The sequence below is a fragment of the Aptenodytes patagonicus genome, chromosome 2, assembly GCF_965638725.1.
Source record: "Aptenodytes patagonicus chromosome 2, bAptPat1.pri.cur, whole genome shotgun sequence".
Classification (NCBI taxonomy): domain Eukaryota; kingdom Metazoa; phylum Chordata; class Aves; order Sphenisciformes; family Spheniscidae; genus Aptenodytes; species Aptenodytes patagonicus.
In genome coordinates this window covers 108,360,603-108,368,909 of record NC_134950.1, presented here as the reverse complement: position 1 = coordinate 108,368,909, position 8,307 = coordinate 108,360,603, and the positions used below count along the sequence as shown (strand labels likewise).

The window sequence follows — 8,307 nt, the reverse complement described above, 5'->3', positions numbered from 1 at the left end:
AGGTATAAAGTGGATACCATGCCTAAAGTTCCAAATCCTTTTTTAATACACATTGTTGTAATATTACTTTTGTTTTTCTTAAAATAAATATCCACAAGTTAAATAGATCACATAGTTAACGAGGTGACTTTGAGGGCTGAGATTTCCAAAGCTCTTACTGCATATATTGTGGGATAGCTGAGACAGTTACATAAAAACAACCATGGGCTAACCTACACCTACAAATAGCAATTTGCATGCGGTGGGTATTACACTCTGTAAGCAATGTCATATTCTATGCAATTTAAGCTATCAGAATCCTGATCTCATCTAAGTTTGGCTTAAAACTGAGTAGCAGGATGTTTTATTCCTATTATCACCTTTTTACTTAGCGCTACTGTTGGTGCAAAACTTAAGTAATTCAACATGACAAATGTTTCTGTGGCAACCACAGGACATGCAAGTGCAGACCAAAAGCAGTAACTAGTTCCAACAGTTACCTCAAACCTAAATATGAAATATGAGCTCACCTGTTATAGACATCTTGCAGGTATGACAAAGACTTTTAGATGTTTAGGGTTTTTTTTCATTCTCTTTGCACAATTATGAGAAACCTGTATCTTCCTTAAAATTAAAGAGATTTTGCTTAGACTGTCTGACAAGACCTTTCACAGACAAAATAATTGCAAAACAAATACTAGAGATTCCAAAGGCTGATTTATTAGATTACATATGGTACATAATGTATTTATCTAATTGAAACAATAAGGCATTATATCTGCCTATTTGTAAATCTAAAAAAATACTTTTTTTTTTTCTTTCAAATGCTTACATGATCAGCACTAGCTGTACTAAAAACTGGGACCATTCAGCAGCAGTAGAAATGCCTATAAATGCATGCTTCATTCCTTCCTCCTTTCTGGCCTTCATTTTCTCTTTTATTTTCTCCCTCTCAACCAGGCTGGCAACTGTACAGAGAGAGGATTAACACAAGTGCTCCTGAAAAAGAAATCTTTCCCAGCTGTAGTCCTGCAAGGTGAAACTGAGTAAAGTCATACCTTACAAAACCTGTAGCAGGCACTTTTTTATGATTTGGGGACAAATTTACAAGTTCATCTTATTTTTGGCACACTTAATGGAAAACACTAGTAAATGTCAATATGTTCAAATTTTTAAAATACCAGAACTATTTTAATTGCTGAAAATCACTCAGGTTTCATAGTGTCTTTTTGTTATTGTTGGTTGTTCAAATGACACTAAAAGATAATTTAATGAAGTAAATTCCCATAAGAATTTAGAGTGCATCCCCTAGCTAGCTTAGATCATTCACGTAGGAAACTTTGCCCAATAACCCAATTTACTAGGAGGGTTGAATGAAGTTGTTTCCAAATTTGATCATCTTTCAAGCTTTGACATTCTTCCAGTACAGAATGACCTGCTCATTATAAATACATTTAAAAGACTTACAATGATGTTGCAACATTTTATGTTACCTTTTTGCATTTGCCAGAGTCTGTTCTGATGCTCTGCAAACAACAGAAAGAAAACAGATGTTTCTTAATACTTCTCAATCATGGAAAATGGGCCCAGGCAAATTCTGCAGCTCCCCAAGTAGCCTTATTCTGACGTTTTTAATACTAAAAAGAGCACAAAAGGAGGTGGATTTCCCAATACTTTCTTAATGTAGCCAATCAATTCTCTCTAAGAAACAGGAATACTTGTAAGGCAAATCATGGGTTCCTAGACTCCTGCAACTAAGATATATTTAGATTTTTCACTAAGTGGAACAAAAAATGACACACATTCAGAAGCAGTCATCTTTAAAAAATCCTTACAAATAAAGCAAATGTCTATTAAAAAAAAAAATCAACTGAACCTTTTCAACACAATCTGTAAGTTTGGCAAAATGCCAGCAAATCTTAAAACAGCTGACTCTTAGAAGCCTACTTGGATGGCTGGAGTCCCTTGTGCTTCCTGCATTGCCATCACAGAATGTTACTGTCAAGGCACAGATAGCCAAAGTCTGCTATTCAGGCTATGGGTAAATAAGACACTTTTAGCACTAACCAGGACTTCCAGATTTATTGCCCTAGAGCTGGTAGTCTGAAAAAGCCACAGAACTTGGCTATCAGCTCATCAGAAAAAGAGCTGGAGTCAAGCTGCTAAAAAGTATCATGGGAATACAAAGTCTTGTGACTATGGAGTTTGTCAGTCATAAAAGCAATGGGAATCCTTGACTACAAGGCAGCAACATATGTCGAGACTCATGGCATGTTTCAGGCACCTGAAAAAAACATGTTACTCAGTAATGACAGAATTTCCATTCCTGTAGAGCCACATAGTAACTTAGCCAGTGTTTTCAGGACTAGTATTCTGGACAATGTCTTCTGAATGGCACGTTTTGGTTCTAGCTAATAGTCTCTGTGGGTCTCAGTTTTACAGATCGTGATAGCAGCACCAATCAGAACATTGGCAGGCTTCTAAAGTGGTGAAAACAACATACGAATTTTAAACTGAAGCTGTGGTCCACTGTTTAACTTGGAACCTACTGACGGTCTGCATTCAACAGTGGGTCTTTATCTGCTTAAATAGTAAGAAAATTGGAGATCTAAGTAGGCTAATATTTCCTGTGAAGAACCACCTGGTGCATTTGAATTGAAGTTTTTATTTTCTGAGAAAGAAAAGGTGACATACAAATGGTCAAATTCCTGATTATGCAAGTTCTAAACATCTATTTAGATTATCCTGCCAGTGTATGCATTTCAGTAAGATTATAAAACACTCACAGTACATCATTTATCAAACAGACAGGGTATCAAAGTTAGCCAGAAGCTTTAATGTAACATAGATTACACAAATGGTTCATGATAGTGGCAGTTTATTCAGTATTTACAGAGGCCTAAAAGAAACTTTTGAAGCCAGAATTGTGTGTTCAGTCACATAACAGCAAACAGCAAAGGGCCCCATGAGGATAAACATAAGAATGCCCCAAGACTAAATACTCACGTGCCCTGTTAGTTGTACTCACACAAACAAGAAACTTTGAGCTTGAAACATCAGAACTGAATGCCTAAAGGAATGCAGAGAATAGAAGGATATTGCAGTGAGCATCCAGGGGAAAAAAACAGTCTGAAAACAGCTGAAAATAGATAATGTGCAGTTTGACTTGCCACAGTCATTTTAGTAAGTATAAGTCATTTACGCTTTATAGCAGAAGACAAATGCTTAAAATTAAGAAAGTTGAGATAGCAGGAGTGGTGGCCTTTGCAGATATTCATCCAACAATTCTCTAATGACTCACCAGATCTGTACACTGCCATGTAGAAATAAGTTCAGTACCTGCAAATACAAGACTTTGAAAGCACAAAAGTCATGGTAGGACAAAAGCTTGAACTTCACTACAAGAGATTTCCATATGTAGAACAAGGTTCATCACAAAAAGCTCATGGAAATATGTTCAGTGTTTTCATCACTGTACAATATTAGTAATGTAAAATGAGTTTTACTGAGGCTCCTTTAATAATTACTACAAACAATTTGCGGCCATATAGCAAATTCTACCTGGCATACTTTGATAGATTAGTTACTTGAGCCCTAAAGCACACCCAGTGCTACCTAAAAGCTAAACAATATGCACATTAACTTGAGGAAAAGAAGGCAGTGGCAGAGACGGGCATAGAGCCCAAGAAAGAAGATAAACAGGCAATTAAACATACTGATTATCAGTTCCCTGAAACTGTTTCTGCACTGGCACAGCCCCTTTTACTGTGGTAGAATTAGTCCTAAATCACTGTCATTGTAAAATCAGAATTAGCCCTACAAAATGAAAGTAAAAAAAAAAAAAATCAAAATCTCACTCATTCTTCAATTATGAGATTAAGAAAGATTGATTTTTCAGAAAACAAAAACTACGCATAAAGGCATGTGGTCTGTCTAGCTTTAAGTCCCTTAAAAGCCAAGTATGCTTCTCCCTGATTCCACAATAAGAGTAGACTTGCCAGCACCCTCCAAATCCTTCTTCCACAACTGGCACTGAAATCCTCTTTGATTTGTGAAGTCTTTGGGGACCTAGTAGCTCACTTTTTCTTCAGCAATATCATCTAAAAAAGGCTGTTGCTTCCTGCCCCTAAGAAATATCTTTATATTCAGCAATGAAAAGAGAGTAAGAAGAGTGGGAAGAGAGTCAGAAGAGTGGGAAGAGAGAAGAGTCGCCTTTGTCTCAAGTCACTGTCACTATAATTCATCACAGTACCACCTAATTAATCCAAGTAAGGCTTTCCTCTTAACTCCCAAGACTCAAAGATTTGGAAGATGGGGAGAAAGGAGTACGTCATGGTGACCTGCTAAGCCTAACTGAAATTGCATTTTTGTCCCTAATCTCTCTTTCTCTGTCTTCCAACATACACATTATTTGAATGAGTTCAAAGCTATTAGAAGTAAAGCCTTCCTGTTCTGTTCAGAATCCTGGAAAACAATAAAGCCATCTGTAGCACAGCCTCTGATTTTTTATATCTGCTGTTACCTCTGCTCTTTTTTCCCAAGAATTTCTGTGACTGATCTTCCAAAAATTACAAGTAATTTTCTTGAAAAGCATTTCACACAAATTAGTGAGACTATAATAGCTTCCTCTCCTTTCCATCTATCTACAGGATCTGAGAGGCATCCATGGGCATATGTAGGAGAGGCAGTTGAAGAAATTGCCTCACTCAGCCATGCAAAGAGGCAGAGAATACACCTAAACTTCTGTCACTCCAGTTCACAGCCAGGTACCATAGCACAGCCATCTCCTTGAGCGGTTTAAGCTAAAGCCACGTTTTCATATGTGCTTTAAGGTGGTGCTCTGCACAAAAGGTGCTTCCCCTAGCACCCATCATATCCCTGATCCCAATCTGCACAATCTGAAGAGATTGCATGATTGCATGATGAAATGGATCAAAATTAAAACTTACCAGAAGAGCAGGACTGCTTCTTTTGCACTGGTATCCTGAATTGTTTTTGAATGCAGTTTCTCTAATTATCAATTAGTCAAATATGACTACTCTGGGCAGTTTGATAATGTCTTGACTGAGTTCTCAAACGATGGTTTCTGATTCCAAATCTATGATGGGGTTGAACTGCATGCACTCATACATAGTGGGCAAAAAGAGAGTTTTGGGGAGTTAAGCTGTGGGGAAAAATGGAAGAAACTCAAAGTTAGATTTTAAAGTTAGAGTAACAACTATGAACTCTGTGACATTTCATTATAATATTTTGCAAAAATAGCATTGCATCATTTTATAACTTTTTTAAAGTAGGTATATCCTGGTTCTTCAACTTCTTTTCGTGTCCTTCACACTGTGCCATTAGAACATGCTGTGAACATACTGTACACTAATATTGTCCTTAAATGAGGCTGGATGACTTTCACAAATGGAAACAAATTGTTATCTGATTGCAAAGATGATCTCAACAGTGGATGTGTTTCCTGCTGTTAGCTCACTTGGAATGTTCTTGGCTGAGAGTCAAGGTCATTCTAATCCTGGCAAATCTAAAAAAAATAAAGTAAAAAATGCCCACTGTCTTGCCTGCTTTTATAAAGTGAGAATCCAATCTCTTTTGAATGCTGTGAATTATGCTAACTCTAATTAAGTTTAATGGAGTGTAATACTATTTGTGTACGTTATAATTAGAGGCAGCCTTGCTAGGGCACTGCATTGGGACACATGAGACCTGAGGCTCTGCTAACACTTCTTGAGGGCGGGGTTTGACTCACAATAATGTGGCTTAAGAGTGCTTATGTACAGGACAATCTTGTTTTCATTGGAGGCCTTTAAATGATTATGAAACATAGTAAAGGATAAAAGAAATAATGTTTTCCATTATTTGGTGACATTCGCATGTTGCTCTGAATCAATATTAATAAAAATAACTAGTCCATGTATGGGAACATATTACCTCTGACATCACTGTCATTGAAAAGAAAGACCAAGATAGAAAACACTTATGCTAGCTCATGGACCTTTCTCTTTTCTTTTTTTTTTTCCTATTTTTCCCAAATTCTATATAGAAACAAGCCAAAATCCTTAAATATTTTGTCAAAAGAGATAACCTACTGACCCTAGCCTCCTCAGTCTCATGCAAGTTTGGCAATTATTCTGTCAATCATTCATCATCATTGTTTTCACCGCTAAACATGTTACCTTAAGCTTGTCCAGGAAGCCTCCTGTTCCCCTCCATTCCCATTCTTTTTGAAGATCTACTTTTGCTGGGAAAGTTGCTGACTAACCACAGCACACTTGAACAGAAAGGGGAAACAGTTTATAGGCCCTAGCAGGACGGCTAAAGATGATCTTGAATAGCATATCACCTTCTTTTAGTGTGTCATAATTGTGTCAACCACAGCAGGTCTGGAGAAAATAAGTATTCCTTTATTCTCTGTAGAAAGCCAGCCGCTCATTTTCAGAGACTGAAAAGTACAACTTTGTGAATCTTCAAGCTGCACACTAAAGGCTAAAAAAAGCCCTTGCTTTATTATTACACCAGTTCCTGTTCTATTTTGATCACATGGCTGAGGAAATCTTGAAGGAAAATAAAGGTTACCCCTTCCCTATTTCTCTCTGAAAAGCACCATTTAATTTGGTAGACAGGAACTACATTTGTTTAATTTCTTTAGCATTCCTGCCATTGAAAAATAAAATTTAAGGTGTTCAGATTACTGTTGTTACAACAAACAGATCTCTAGGAGGTTTATGTGGTTTCTTTACATTTACACAGAAGTTGTAAATTTAGCCCAGAGCTAGCTCTTTAGTAACTCCCCTTCAGAAATTATGTCCTGCTAGCTAGATTCAGTTTCAGTTCCTCAGAGCTTTTTTTCTTCTAAAAGTAAGAAACTACAAGGGGATATATAAAAAGCTCTATCAGATCAATTGCAATCAGTTCACAATTCACCAATGGAAAATTTAAGGTGTCTAGTTTCAGAACTATCTACTAGTAAAGGACTTCAAGTTAATTAAAAGTTGAAATGAAAGGGAAAAGATGTCGTTGTTTTGATTACAAAAGGTCTATGCAAATCTCTGTTCTGGTGGATTCAACTGAATACCTTGAAACTTACTTTGAACAATTTAAATAGCAAGTGCCTCAAGTTCACATTACTTCTTGTTGGGATAAAGGCTTTCTTTCTATTTCAGCTTTGAGAATGGCACAGGGGATTTACTTTCCTTAATAGACAAAGACTGGTTTAATTTCTTGACAAATGTCCAGAGCCTGGTTGATTTAAATTGTATTTACATGAGCACAGTCTTGAGGAAACATCACAGCTTGTCAGGTTTTAGGGCCTAGGCTGCGGTGACACCTTTTTTTTCAGTATTGCTCTATCAGATATATTCCAAAATTAGAACCATTGTGAAGGCCCTACACTAGAGGACTTGGCAAGCCAAAGACTACCTTCAATCCCCCTATGCTTTATTAGATTAATTTTAACTTCACTATACCTCAAAAAAATATCATATAAAGGAGTATGCTACTACCCCTCTCTCAATCACCTTGTGTTTCTTCAGAAAGGCAAACAAGGAATACAAATAAAAACTGTGTTAGCATAGAAGCAAAGAACAAAATTCTAAAGTCCTACTGATTAAAACTTCAGCACAGTGTTTTCCAGTTATTTTTCATGATACATATTCAATTATTAGATCTTAATGCTTCTCTTGACAAGCAAGAAACAGGATTACTAATCCAACTTTTCCCACAAGCACACAAAACACATTACAAGTAGCGTGCTGCTGGATTTCCCGCATAGCAACAAAAGGTGAAGGCAGCATAGAAGGGAACTAGATTTTCCAAATGGAGAATGCAAACAGAGCAATTAACGTCCTTTCAATAAAAGATAGAAAACTAATGCCTCTCTCTCTACTGACTCACAGTACAATACAATTGCTGCTGTTGTAAGGATTTCCAGGATTAGTACAGGAATTATGTTTCAAAACACAAATTTTAAATCATTTTTGGAAAAAAAATAGTATTTAAGTGTATTTTTTTCTATCAATGTCAATCTTGTAAAAAAAGGTAATTTAATAAAAATTTGGTTGAAAAAGAGAAAAAAAGAGTAAAAACATTCACAAATGCTCGATGTACATATTTTCTCCATAAAGACAGCAAGTAAGAAAACTTCCATTTACCACACATACGGAAATTGCATAATTAAGGTATGCATATGGGTACAACTGCAAGCTGAAATAGAAGACTGTTCAAGTACAACCTTATGGAGCTCAGACTCTTCCCTTCTCCCCCAAAGTACCATATTCCTAAAATCTAAAATACCCTCTTTAATGAAGCATAAACTTCAAAAAAACA

The 8,307-nt window shown here is 36.4% G+C and overlaps 1 long non-coding RNA gene across 1 annotated transcript; it reads right to left on the bottom strand.

The window, feature by feature from the left end:
• Positions 1 to 545: 545 nt before the first annotated feature.
• Positions 546 to 3,357, bottom strand: LOC143157454 (uncharacterized). The gene is made up of 4 exons (XR_012994798.1): positions 3,281 to 3,357; positions 2,986 to 3,049; positions 1,473 to 1,505; positions 546 to 603 (listed from the first exon to the last, which is right to left on the bottom strand). It is a non-coding gene; the product is annotated as an uncharacterized LOC143157454 (long non-coding RNA).
• Between the last annotated feature and the right edge of the window lie 4,950 nt (positions 3,358 to 8,307).